The sequence below is a fragment of the Erythrolamprus reginae genome, chromosome Z, assembly GCF_031021105.1.
Source record: "Erythrolamprus reginae isolate rEryReg1 chromosome Z, rEryReg1.hap1, whole genome shotgun sequence".
Lineage (NCBI taxonomy): Eukaryota > Metazoa > Chordata > Lepidosauria > Squamata > Dipsadidae > Erythrolamprus > Erythrolamprus reginae.
Window position 1 is genome coordinate 151,435,136 of NC_091963.1, and position 13,570 is coordinate 151,448,705.

General features: G+C 44.3%; 1 protein-coding gene and 1 long non-coding RNA gene across 2 annotated transcripts in view; one reads left to right on the plus strand and one right to left on the minus strand.

Annotated features, from left to right (window-relative positions):
* LOC139175949 (asialoglycoprotein receptor 1-like) overlaps positions 1–13,570 on the plus strand; it is a 579,489-nt gene that overhangs the window by 88,897 nt on the left and 477,022 nt on the right. The window lies entirely within an intron of this gene.
* Positions 1,771–5,885, minus strand: LOC139154423 (uncharacterized). Its single transcript, XR_011556903.1, has 3 exons — positions 5,755–5,885; positions 3,349–3,400; positions 1,771–1,855 (listed from the first exon to the last, which is right to left on the minus strand). It is a non-coding gene; the product is annotated as an uncharacterized lncRNA (long non-coding RNA).

The following is a 13,570-nucleotide window of genomic DNA, read 5'->3' on the forward strand; positions in this document are numbered from 1 at the left end:
GAAGAAAGATAAGCCTCCACTGAATGATTAATAGAAAAAGAAATTTTTATATATGTTTTATTTTAAGCATGGCTTTAGTGTTTGTACTTGTGCACTGGTTTTTATCCTATGTTGGAGAAAAATAAAATCTGTATTTGGTGGGGTGGTGGGGGAAAGCGAACCCAGCTTCTCCGTGGACTTTGCTTGTTAGAAGGTCACAAAAAGGAGATCACGTGACACACACACACACACACACACACACACACGGAGACACTCTAACTAACGTAAATACGAGTCGATTGCCGAGCGCCTGGATTTTGCTCAGGGGGGAGGGGCAGGGAGACGCTGCTAAGTTTGGAAAACGGTTGTAAGTTGATTTATTTCAGTGCAGTAACTTCTAACGGTCACTAAATGAACGGATGTAAAGTCGAGGAGTAGCTAAAAGGGCAAAAACCCAGCGCTATGAGTAAGAAGTGACTCTCGGGTATGTAATCTGACTCCATTCCGGTAATTGCTCTGAAGCTCATACATTATATTTTAGTTTAGAAACCTAGAAACCTAGAAGACTAACGGCAGAAAAAGGCCTCCTGGTCCATCTAGTCTGCCCTTGTAGCATTTCCTGTATTTTATCTTAGGATGGATCTATGTTTATCCCAGGCATGTTTACATTCAGTTCCTGTGGATTGACCAACCATGTCTGCTGGAAGTTTGTTCCAAGCATCTACTACTCTTTCAGTCAAATAATATTTTCTCACGTTGCTTTTGATCTTTCCCCCAACTGACCTCAGATTGTGTCCCCTTGTTCTTGTGTTCACTTTCCTATTAAAAACACTTCCCTCCTGAACCTTATTTAACCCTTGAACCTATTTAAATGTTTCGATCATGTCCCCCCTTTCCCTTCTGTCCTCCAGACTAGACAGATTGCGTCCATGAAGTCTTTCCTGATACGCTTTATGCTTAAGACCTTCCACCATTCTTGTAGCCCGACTTTGGACCCGTTCAATTTTGTCAATATCTTTTTGTAGGTGAGGTCTCCAGAACTGAACACAGTATTCCAAATGGGGTCTCACCAGTGCTCTATACAGTTTGTGTTACTGTACAATAAATATTAAATGATCAATGAAGGTGACGTTTTAAGATTAAGATCGTGAGACAAGGATTCCCAAACTTGGCCACTTTAAGATTCATGGACTTAACTCCCAGAATTCCCCAGCCAGTCCTGTAGAGTAACTTCCTTCATAGATGGGGGATATGCAGTAAGTGTAATATATCTTGACTTCAGCAAAGCTGGCTGGAGAATTCTGGGAGTTGAAGTCCACAAGTCTTAAATCAGGGGTCACCCACCTTGGCCACTTGAAGACTTCAACTCCCAGAATTCCTTATATAGGGTAATAGATGGTGGGTATGCAGTATGCAGTAAGTGTAATATATCTTTATTTCAGAAAAAGGGAAACAAAGAACTGGCTGAGGAATTCTGGGAGTTGAAGTCCACGAGTCTTAAATCAGGGTCTCCCACCTTGGCCATTTTAAGACTCATGGACTTCAACTCCCAGAATTCCTCAGCCAATCACATAGAGTAACTTCCTTCATAGATGGTGGGTATGCAGTAAATGTAATATATCTTGATTTCAGCAAAGTGGAACCAAGAGCTGGCTGGGGAATTCTGGGAGTTGAAGTCCATGAGTCTTGTTTGGAGGCCCCTCCCTTAAGATGGCCTGATGAATTCTCAGCCTTTGAAGTTTTATACAGGTGGGAGGGATTGGGGTGTTGGGGTGGGGGAAGCAGCTTTTACCTGGCTTGGAGGGGTTTTCGGGAGGCAGTTCAGCCATGAGACATTTGAAGAAGGGATCTTGGCCAAAGCCGTCTGCTCTCAGATCTGGGGCAGCAAGGAAGAGGAGGAGGAGGAGGAGGAAGAAGAAGAAGAGACAGAGAAGGAGAGTTCAGAAGAGGGGAAAAGGAGGAGAAGAAAGGAGTTGTGAGAAGAAGAAGAAAAGATGGAGGAAGGGAGGAGGAGGTAGAAGAATAAGAGATGGAGGAGTAGAAAGGAAGAGGAAGAAAGAAGGAGGAAGAATGAAGAAAGAAAGGGAGGGAGGAAGAGGCAGAAGAAGAGATGGAGGAGTAGAAAGGAAGAGGAAGAAAGAAGGAGGAATGAAGAAAGAAGGAAGGGAGGAGGAGGTAAAAGAAGAAGAGATGGAAGAGTAGAAAGGGGGGGAAATGAAGGAAGAAAGGATGGAAGGAGGAGGAAGATATAGAGGAGGAAGAATAAAGGAAGAAAGGAGGAAGGGAGGAGGAGGTAGAAGAATAAGAGATGGAGGAGTAGAAAAGAAGAGGAAGAATGAAGAAAGAAAGGGAGGGAGGAAGAGGCAGAAGAAAAGATGGGGGAGTAGAAAGGAAGAGGAAGAAAGAAGGAGGAAGAATGAAGAAAGAAGGGAGGGAGGAAGAGGCAGAAGAAGAGATGGAGGAGTAGAAAGGAAGAGGAAGAAAGAAGGAGGAATGAAGAAAGAAGGAAGGGAGAAGGAGGTAAAAGAAGAAGAGATGGAGGAGTAGAAAGGAAGAGGAAGAAAGAAGGAGGAAGAATGAAGAAAGAAGGAAGGGAGAAGGAGGTAAAAGAAGAAGAGATGGAAGAGTAGAAAGGGGGGGAAATGAAGGAAGAAAGGATGGAAGGAGGAGGAAGATATAGAGGAGGAAGAATAAAGGAAGAAAGGAGGAAGGGAGGAGGAGGTAGAAGAAGAGATGGAGGAGTAGAAAAGAAGAGGAAGAATGAAGAAAGGGAAGGAGGAAGGGAGGAGGGGGTGGAAGAAGAGATGTAAAAGTAGAAAGGAAAAAAAGAGAGGAGGAAGGAGAGAGGGAGGAGGGGGTGGAAGAAGAGATGGAGAAACAGAATTTGGAGGAGGAGGAGAGGACGGAAGAAAAGATGAGGAGGGGAAGGGACAGAGGAGGAAGGGAAGAGAAAGAATAGGAAGAAAGGAGGGAGAATAGAAAAAGGATGAGAAAAGGCAAATGAGGAGGAGGAAAAATGATGGAGGTGAAAAAGGAAAAAAGAAAGTAGAAGGAGGAAGAAAGGAGGAGAGATGGAAAAGGAGACAGAGAGAAAGGGAAATAAATGTTTTTGTTTTCAGAATTGTTCCCAGAAGAGAAGCCACCCCCCCACCCCAAAACATCTTGGCTTTTCTCGCTTGCCATCTGCTTATTTCCCCCACTGGGCCAAGGTGCTCATTCTCAATGCCCATAAGCCACCACCGGGTATCCTTCCGAACTGGCTCTGCCACCCACTCACAAAATTCCAGAAATGTTGCCCCCCACCCACCCAAATTCCCCAGGGGAGGGGAGCTGGCATTCCCCCAAGAAAAAATCTCTCCAAACCCTTACCTTCAGCACTGATCGAGACCTCGTGCAATAAATTATGATACTCCGCGATGTCCTGGGGTGGCAGGGTGGGCAGAAGAAAATAGAGGGGTTGTTAAGGAACACATCATGGAGTGGGGTGCAGGGAATTGAACCCCCAAATCTCACCCTTGTCCAGAGTCCCAAAGATAATGTTGCTTGGACAAATGAAAGCCATTTTTAAAGAGATTAATATAATCAATCATAATAATCATATCATCATAGTAATAATAATAATAATAGCCCAAAGTGCAGACTCTGTAAAGAAACAGATGAAACAATCGATCGCCTACTCAGCTGCTGCGAAGAGATCGCACAGACTGACTGCAAGCATAGACATGATGCTGTGGCACAAATGATCCACTGGAACCTGTGCCGGAACTACCATTTCCCAGTGGCAAAGAACTGGTGGGATCATAAGCCTGAAAAAGTGGTCGAAAATGAGCAAGCAAAACTACTGTGGGACTTCCGACTTCAGACTGACCGAATTCTGAAGCATAACACACCAGACATCCTGATTGTGGAGAAAAAGAAAGTATGGATCATCGACATCGCAATCCCAGGAGACAGCAGAATTGAGGAGAAGCAGCTAGAGAAATTAGTGAAATACGAAGATCTAAAAATTGAGCTGCAACGACTCTGGCATAAGCCAGTGAAAGTGGTCCCAGTGGTACTTGGCACGCTGGGCGCAGCGCCAAAGGATCTCAGCGGACATTTGAAAACCATCGGAATTGACAAAATCTCCATCTGTCAATTGCAAAAGGCCACTTTACTGGGATCGGCAAACATAATTCGCCGCTATATCACGCAGTCTTAGGTGCTTGGGAAGCGCCCGACTGGGGATGAAATATGGAATCCAGCATAGTGATCTGGTTTGCTGTGTTGTATTGTTATAACAACAACAACAACAACAACAACAGAGTTAGAAGGGACCTTTATTTATTTTATTTATTTTATTACTTGGATTTGTATGCCGCCCCTCTCCGAAGACTCGGGGCGGCTTGGAGGTCTTCTAGTCCAACCCCCTGCTTAGGCAGGAAACCCTACACTACTTCAGACAAAGTTGGGAGCATAAAAGTTCAGTTAGGATGTTGGGGACATTCAAGATGAAAAAATAAATAAATCCAAAGATTTATTCCAATAAGGGAGTTCCACTCACCCACGTAGATCAGTTATCAATTTTAATCACCCAACCTAATTTTTTTTCCTTTCCAAAATTAAGGAAAAGGAAGAAACCGAATTCATTTTTGACTCGGGGCTGATTTTATCGATGGCAAACCAATAAAAACAGAAGTGAGAAATGTGGAAATAGAAGATAAAGATTCATTTTATAGTGAAGGTTTATTAAAATGGGCAAGAAAATATTTATCATTATTATGAGACCCGTACCAATGCAATGAGTATTATTGTAAATATTATGATGGTTACTTCTCAAAATTATTTGTACGCAGACATCACACTGTTTATTGAGACAGAGATGAAGGATGGATGGATGGATGGACAGGTGGGTGGATAGATGGATGAATGGATAGGTAGGCAGGTAATTAGGGTGGGTGGGTAGATGCCATAGATAGATAAACATAGACAGGAGGACAGATAGATCATAAAATCATACAGGTGGAAGGGACAAATAGAGGTCTTCCAATCCAACCCTGATCCTTTTATACCATCCTGGACAAATCATTGTCCAATGGGAAGGAAGGAAGGAAGGAAGGAAGGAAGGAAGGAAGGAAGGAAGGGAGGGAGGGAGGGAGGAAGGATTCAAAAGCTTTTTCTCCTTTGTATTTTTCCTCTCTTCCTCCCACCCTTACCTTCCCTATTTTTCCTTCCCCCTTTCCTTTCCTTTTTGTCCTTTTTTCTTTACTTCCTCCTTCCCTACCATTTCTTTCCTTTTTTCTCCTTTCCTTCCCCCTTTCTCCTTTTTTCCTTCCTTCCCTCCCCCTTTCTCTTTTCTCCTTTCCTTTCCTCCCTCTTTTCTTCCTTCCCTTCCTTTTCCTCCCCTCCCCTTTTTCTTCTTTCCTTTTTCTCCTTTTCCTTCCTTCCCTTCCTCCTTACCTCTTTTCTCCTTTCTTATCTTTTCCTACCATTTCCTTCCCTTTTCTCCTTTCCTTTATTATTAGTATTATTTTATTATTTATTAGATTTCCTTTCCTCCCTTCCTTTTCTTCCTTCCTTTCCCCTCTCCTCCTTTCCTTCCCCTTTTCTCCTTTTCTTTCCTTTTTTCCTTCCCTCTTTCTCCTTTCCCCTTTTTTCCTTTACTTTCGCATCCTTTCCTTTGTCTCCTTCGCTTCCCTTCCCCTCCCTTCGCTTCCCAATAATGGTTCAATCCTGACTTGGAAAAAAAGGAGTATTAACAAAAGACCCGGACCTCTGGATTTAGCCCATCCTCACCCTAATAAAGCTCATGAGCATCTCGCAATCCCCACTGACCGCTGGCCGGATGAGACACTCCATTGTTCCAGCCGGGAAGGACGCAGCTCCAAAGTGGCACAGGATCAAGAAAGCTGGTGAACTTTTATCCACTCCTGCCCTGCCCAGTGCAGGGGGGAAAACTCCCAGTTGCACAGGGCCAGCTGCCAATCACGTGGAAAAGGGTGCGGCTATCACCCTTCCCCCAGCTTATAAAAAGTGCCAGGACGTAGTTATGGATTTCTTAATTCAGATTATTTCAATCCGTCCTGGCTTTTACGACTTTATAAGTGACTCTTTATACACCTGTAAGTTGGAAACTTGATATTAAAATGGATTTAAAAGAATCAAGGAAATATTTAAAAAATGAGTTAGGCACCTTCTTCCATATGTGGTGGAGCTGTCCCGAAGCTAAAGGTTACTGGAAAACAATATGCCTTATTTATTTATTTGTTTGTTTGTTTGTTTGTTTGTTTGTTTGTTTATTTATTTATTTATTTATTTATTTATTTAGTTAGTTAGTTAGTTAGTTAGTTAGTTAGTTAGTTAGTTAGTTAGTTAGTTAGTTAGTTAGTATGCCGCCCCTCTCCGCAGACTCGGGGCAGATCACAACAGCAATAGAAAAAACAATATACAATACAAATCTAATAATTAAAACTAAAAACCCATAATTTAAGAAAACATACACACAACATACCATACATAAACAGTATAGGCCTGGGGAAGTTATCTCAGTTCCCCCATGCCTGACGGCAGAGGTGGGTTTTAAGGAGCTTACGAAAGACAAGGAGGGTGGGGGCAATTCTAATCTCAGGGAGGAGCTGGTTCCAGAGGGTTGGGGCCGCCACAGAGAAGGCTCTTCCCTTGGGCCCTGCCAAACAGCATTGTTTAGTCGACGGGACTCGGAGAAGGCCAACTCTGTGAGACCTAATCGGTCGCTGGGATTCGTGCGGCAGAAGGTGGTCCCGGAGATATTCTGGTCCAATGCCATGAAGGGCTTTAAAGGTCATAACCAACACTTTGAATTGTGACCGGAAACTGATCGGCAACCAATGCAGACTGCGGAGTGTTGGAGTAACATGGGTATATTTGGGGAAGCCCATGATTGCTCTCGCAGCTGCATTCTGCACGATCTGAAGGGTTTTTCCCCATTGCTCTACTTGCTTCCGAATGTTTCTTTCCAGGAGCTACTGATGTTCCCAGCTCTTACCCGCTTGCAAGCTCTTTCATTGTTACTCTCTCTGACTAAAGTTTTTTTACAAGCCCTTAACCTGGGGATAAAACAATGTGCTGGAGCTGTCCAGACTAAGGACACTAGCCAGATGAACACCTGGTGAGCAGGTTCTTTTCTGTATCCCCTCCCCCAAAACCCCCCTCAGGTGCATCTTATACTCCGGTGCGCCTTATAAAAAAACAGTAATTGGTTGCAAGATATCATAGATATGGAAATGGAATTTACATCTGAATTATTTTTACTTGGGATAGTGAAGAAACAATATGAGCCCCCCCCTCAAAATACAATATTTAATAATACATATCACAGCAGCTGCGAGGGTAGCCTACACACAATATTGGGAAAACAACTCAACCCCACCAGAAAACGTACATTTAAGCAAAATTTACAGGGATGCAGAAATGGACAGGCTGACTTTGGATCTAGGGGGGGGGGGGGGGGGGGGGGGGGGGGGGGGGGGGGGGGGGGGGGGGGGGGGGGGGGGGGGGGGGGGGGATTAAACAATTCAGAATACTATAAAACATGGAACAAATGGCGCACCTGAATTAGGAAAAAGGAAGGAGTGTGATACACCGTGAAATGACTGATGACAAGTAAGAACTATGTAAATATAGGTTATAATTAAGTAGATACCATGTAAGAAAATAGGTTTGGATCTGTGTCAAATTATTGTAATGCTCTATAAATGAAAAAAAAAATCAATAAATAAAAACATTTTTTTAAAAAAAACCTGAGGAATAGACAGGATAGAGGTGACATCGCCCACCGATCTATAGGTAGCCCTGGGCCTATGACCACAATTCATCCCTAAATTTTGGTCGCTAAGCGAGACAGTTGTTTCAGGAAAGGTTTGGTAGGGAAGGTTTGCCTATTTGCCGATGACTCTAAAGTGTGCAATAGGGTTGATATTCCTGGAGGGGTCTGTAATATGGTAAATGATTTAGCTTTACTAGATAAATGGTCAAAGCAATGGAAACTGCAGTTTAATGTTTCCAAATGTAAAATAATACACTTGGGGAAAAGGAATCCTCAATCTGAGTATTGCATTGGCAGTTCTGTGTTAGCAAAAACTTCAAAGAGAAGGATTTAGGGATAGTGATTTCTGACAGTCTCAAAATGGGTGAGCAGTGTGGTTGGGTGGTAGGAAGAGCAAGTAGGATGCTTGGCTGCATAGCTAGAGGTATAACAAGCAGGAAGAGGGAGATTGTGATCCCCTTATATAGAGCGCTGGTGAGACCCCATTTGGAGTACTGTGTCCAGTTCTGGAGACCTCACCTACAAAAAGATATTGACAAAATTGAACGGGTCCAAAGACGGGCTACAAGAATGGTGGAAGGTCTTAAGCATAAAACGTATCAGGAAAGACTTCATGAACTCCATGTGTCTAGTCTGGAGGACAGAAGGAAAAGGGAGGACGTGATCGAAACATTTAAATATGTAAAAGGGTTAAATAAGGTCCAGGAGGGAAGTGTTTTTAATGGGAAAGTGAACACAAGAACAAGAGGACACAATCTGAAGTTAGTTGGGGGAAAGATCAGAAGCAATGTGAGAAAATATTATTCTAGTCCTGTCTTATGCATGAAAGAAGATGGGTGATTTGGGGGCAATCTCAGGCGACGGTGAGTTCTAGTCCTGCTTTATCCAGCAAAGGCAGCTAGGTGACTTTGGGCCAATGACTAGGAGACGGTGAGTTCTAGTTCTGTCTTAGGCACGAAGGCCATGGGGATGATTTTGTGCCAATGACCAGGCAATGGGAAATTCTAGCCTTTGTCTTGGCAAGAAAGTCTGGGGCCAATCACTAGGAGGCAGGGAGTTCTAGTCCTGCTTTTAGGCATGAAAGCCGGCTGGGTGATTTTGAGCCAATGACCAAGAGGTGGCAAGTTCTAGTCTCATCTTAGGCGCAAAAGTCAGGTGGGTGACTTCGGGCAGGACTAAATTCACCCAGGTGCAAATCACACCTCCCCAGCAACGCAAATACTTACAAAGTGGGACTCTGGGGAGTCCTGCTTCTGAAGTATTTGCGTTTGGGGGTGTGTGTGATTCGCACCAGGAGTCCTGGGTGAAAGTCTTCTGCAAATTGCCCACAGCGAACTTGGCTCCCCTATCAGAGCTTATCCATGATTTCCCCTTAAGCCGAGTTTCCCCACCCACTCATTAACCTTAGTTTACAACTTTTAATGGCCGGCTAGTCAATCCCTCGGCCTCTTTTTCCAGGACTCTTGTGATGATTAAAATGCAATTTATGGCTCCTGGCAAACTATTTTTCCAAAGATGGAGAAACAGGATTCAGGCCAAATGGCTGGACCTCATTCGAGGGATCTGGGCTGCGATCCCTGATTTCCCAACCGATCCAATTGCAGGGCATCCAAAGCCTTTGAACTCCTGGCTGGGCCGGATCAAAGTCTGCTGGCTTGAACCAAGTGTGTTTGACGCACAAAACAACAAGCAATTTTGGCAACGATACAAGTTGTGTGTGTGTGTACACACCCTAGAAAAGGTACAATTGGGGGGCCACTGTGTGACACAGAATGCTGGACTCGATGGGCTTTGGCCTCATTGAGCATGGCTCTTCTTAGATTCTTATGTTTGTTTATTTATTTATTAGATTTATATGCCACCCCTCTCCATAGACTCGGGGCAGCTCGCAACAGCAATAAAACAATTCATGACAAATCTAATAATTGAAAAACATTTTAAAAGCCCCGTTATTAAGCAGATGTACACACAAACATACCATACATGAATTGTATAGGCCCGGGGGAGATGTCTCAATTCCCACATGCCTGGTGGCAAAGGTGGGTTTTAAGGAGTTTACAAAAGGCAAGGAGGGTGGGGACAGTTCTAATCTCCGGGGGGAGTTGGTTCCAGAGGGCCGGGGCCGCCACAGAGAAGGCTCTTCCCCTGGGACCTGCCAACCGACATTGTTTAGTTGACGGGACCCGGAGAAGGCCAACTCTGTGGGACCTAACCGGGCGCTGGGATTCGTGCGGCAGAAAGCGGTCCTGGAGATATTCTGGTCCGATGCCATGAAGGGCTTTATAGGTCATGTGCTTAAGGCATCCTTGATGGCAGATCCCACCTGAACAGGTAACCCTCGACTTAAGGCCGTTCGCTTAGTGACCAGCGCATGAAGTTACAATGGTACCAAAATAAAGAGACATGCAATTGGTCTTTGGACATAATAATAATAATAATAATAATAATAATAATAATAATAATAAATTAGATTTGTGTGCCATCCCTCTCCGAAGACTCAAAGGACTTATGACCGCATCCTTTGCAGTGACCAATGTTGGTGATGCTACCAGCCAGTTTCTGGCAGGCAAAATCAATGAGGGGGTGGGGGTGAGGGGTGGAGGGAGCAAAGCCAGATTCGTTTAACGCCCACACGACTCACTTAACAACCATGGGAACAAAAACCAGGTGAGACTGACTAATACAGCATCTTGCTTAGCGACAGGAATTCCAATCCCTGTTATAGTCGTTAATTAGAGAGCTATCTAGGTTTAGAAAGTCAGGAAAGACTTCATGGACTCCATCTGTAGAGTCTGGAGGACAGAAGGAAAAGAGGGGACATGATCGAAACATTTAAATATGTCAAAGGGTTAAATAAGGTTCCGGAGGGAAGTGTTTTTAATAGGAAAGTGAACACAAGAACAAGGGGACACAATCTGAGGTTAGTTGGGGGAAAGATCAGAGGCAACGTGAGAAAATATTATTTGACTGAAAGTGTAGTAGATGCTTGGCACAAACTTCCAGCAGATGTGGTAGAGTAACTGAATCTAAACATGCCTGGGATAAACATAGATCCATCCTAAGATAAAATGAAGGAAATAGTATAAGGGCAGACTAGATGGATCATGAGGTCTTTTTCTGCCGTCAGACTTCTATGTTTCTATGGAAACACCCACAATTTCTGACAACAGAATCAGAGGACTCAAAGGAACCCTGAGAGGTCTTCTAGTCTGACCCCTGGCTGTGGCAGAAGACCTTACACCACCCACAGAACAAATGGCTGTCTAGTTTCTTCTTGAAAATCATGCACAGATGGGACTGTCCCACAACTTCTAGTGGCAGGCTGTTCCCCTGGTGAATGGTCCTCACTGTTAGGAAATTTCCTCCTTCATTGGGCACTATTTAACAAATGAAATTCAGTGGTGAAAGAAGTCAGGTTCTACCTTTAGGCAACAGAAACAAAACGCACAGGTAGAGTATAGGTGGTACCTTGCTCAACAGGAGTAACTGTGAGAAGGACCTTGGAGTCCTAGTGGACGACCATTTAAATAGGAGCCAGCCGTGTGCAGCAGCTGCCAAAAAAGCCAACACAGTTCTAGGCTGCATCAACAGAGGGAGAGAATCAAAATCCTGTGAAGGGTTAATACCACTTTACAAGGCCTTGGAAAGGCCACACTTGGAATCCTGCATCCAGGTTTGGTCGCCACGATGCAAAAGGGATGTTGAGACTCTAGAAAGAGTGCAGAGAAGAGCCACAAAGAGGACTAGGGGACTGGAGGCTAAAACCTATGAAGAACGGTTGCAGGAACTGAGCATGGCTAGTTTAATGAAAAGAAGGACCAGGGGAGACAAGATAGAAGCCTTCCAGTATCTCAGGGGTTGCCCCAAAGAAGAAGGAGTCAAGCTATTCTCCAAAGCAAAAGGAAGGAAGGAAGGAAAGAAAGAAAGAAAGAAAGAAAGAAGGAAAGAAAGAAAGCATTAGGGGAAGCATGAGAGCATCCTTCCAACATCTCAGGGGTTGCCCCAAAGAAAAGGGAGTGAAGCTATTCTCCAAAGCACCTGAGGGTAGAACAAGAAGCAATGGGTGGAAACTAAACAAGGAGAGAAGCAACTGAGAACTAAGGAGAAAATTCCTGACAGTTAGAACAGTTGATCAGTGGAACAGCCTGCCTCCAGAAGTTGTGAATGCTCCAACACTGGAAGGTTTTGAGAAGATGTTAGATAACCATTTGTCTGAAGTGGTGTAGGGTTTCCTGCCCAAGCAAGGGTTGGACTAGAAGACCTCCAAGGTCCCTCCTAACTCTTATTCTCATTCTGTTGTCCTGCCTTCTGGTGCTTTAGAGCAGTGTTTACAACCTTGGCAACTTGAAGGGTATTTGGACTTCAACTCCCAGAATTCCCCAGCCAGCGAATGCCCTGTCTCCATAGCGAATGGGGAATTCTGGAAGTTGAAGTCCAAATATCTTCAAGTTGCCAAGGTTGGGAAACACTGCTTTAGAGAATAGGTGGACCCCCCTCCCCAATATTTGGGCAGCCCCCTCAAATATTGGAAGATTCCTATCATGTTTCCACCCCCAATCGTTCTCTTCGTTATTTCATAGAAACCTAGAAAACTGACAGCAGAAAAAGACCTCCTGGTCCATCTCATCTGCCCTTATACTATTCCCTGTATTTTATCTTAGGATGGATAGATGTTTATCCCAGGCAGGTTTACATTCAGTTACTGTGGATTGACCAACCATGTCTGCTGGAATATGTTAATCCTTTAACATATTTAAATGTTTCGATCATGTCCCCCCTTTTCCTTCTGTCCTCCAGACCAGTGATTTTCAACCTTTTTTGAGCCGCGGCACATTTTTTACATTTATAAAACCATGGGGCACATTGAGCGGGGGGGGTGGGTATAAAAAAAGTTTGGACAAAAAAATTCTCTCTCTCTTCCTCCCTTTTGCTCTATTTCTCTCTCCCTCCCTCTTTCTCTCCCTTTCTTTTTTCTCTCTCCATCCCTTTCTTTCTCTTCTTCTTTTTTGCTCTTTCTCCCTCCCTCCCTCTGTCTTTCTCTCCCACCTTCCCTCCCTTTCTCTCTTTCTTTCTCTCTTTCTCTCTTGCTCTCTCTCTCTCATTCTCTTTCTTTCTTTCTTTTTCTCTTTCTCTTTGTTTTCTTTCTCTCTCTTGCTTTCTTTCTCTCTCTCTCTCTTGCTTTCTCTCTCTTGCTTTTTCTCTCTTGCTTTCTCTCTCTCTTTTTCTTTCTCTCTCTGAGCTTCGCGGCACACTTGATCATGTCTCACGGCACACTAGTGTGCCGCGGCACACTGGTTGAAAAACACTGCTCCAGACTATACAGATGGAGTTCCTGAAGTCTTTCCTGATAGGTTTTATGCTTCAGACCTTCCACCATTCTTGTAGCCCGTCTTTGGACCCGTTCAATTTTGTCAATATCTTTTTGTAGGTGAGGTCTCCAGAACTGGACACAGTATTCTTCCAAATGTGGTCTCACCAGCGCTCTATATAAGGGGATCACAATCACCCTCTTCCTGCTTGTTATACCTCTAGCTATGCAGCCAAGCATCCATCAAAATGGGGTCTTTTTTCTTTTACAAACCCTTTTGTCTGGAACAGGATGGGGAAGATTAGTCTCTCCTCCTTGAGCTGGTTGGACTAGACTAGAAGACCTCTGAGGTCCCCTTTTCAAGCTCAGGGAATTCATTTCTCCCCAATGTTCCTCCCTTACATTCCACAGACAAGCTGGGGCAAAAGTCGCCCCTCCCCCCCCCAAACTTGACTTCCTTACCAAACCGGTTCGGGCCAGCCGAGACCGCCTCCCCCCTC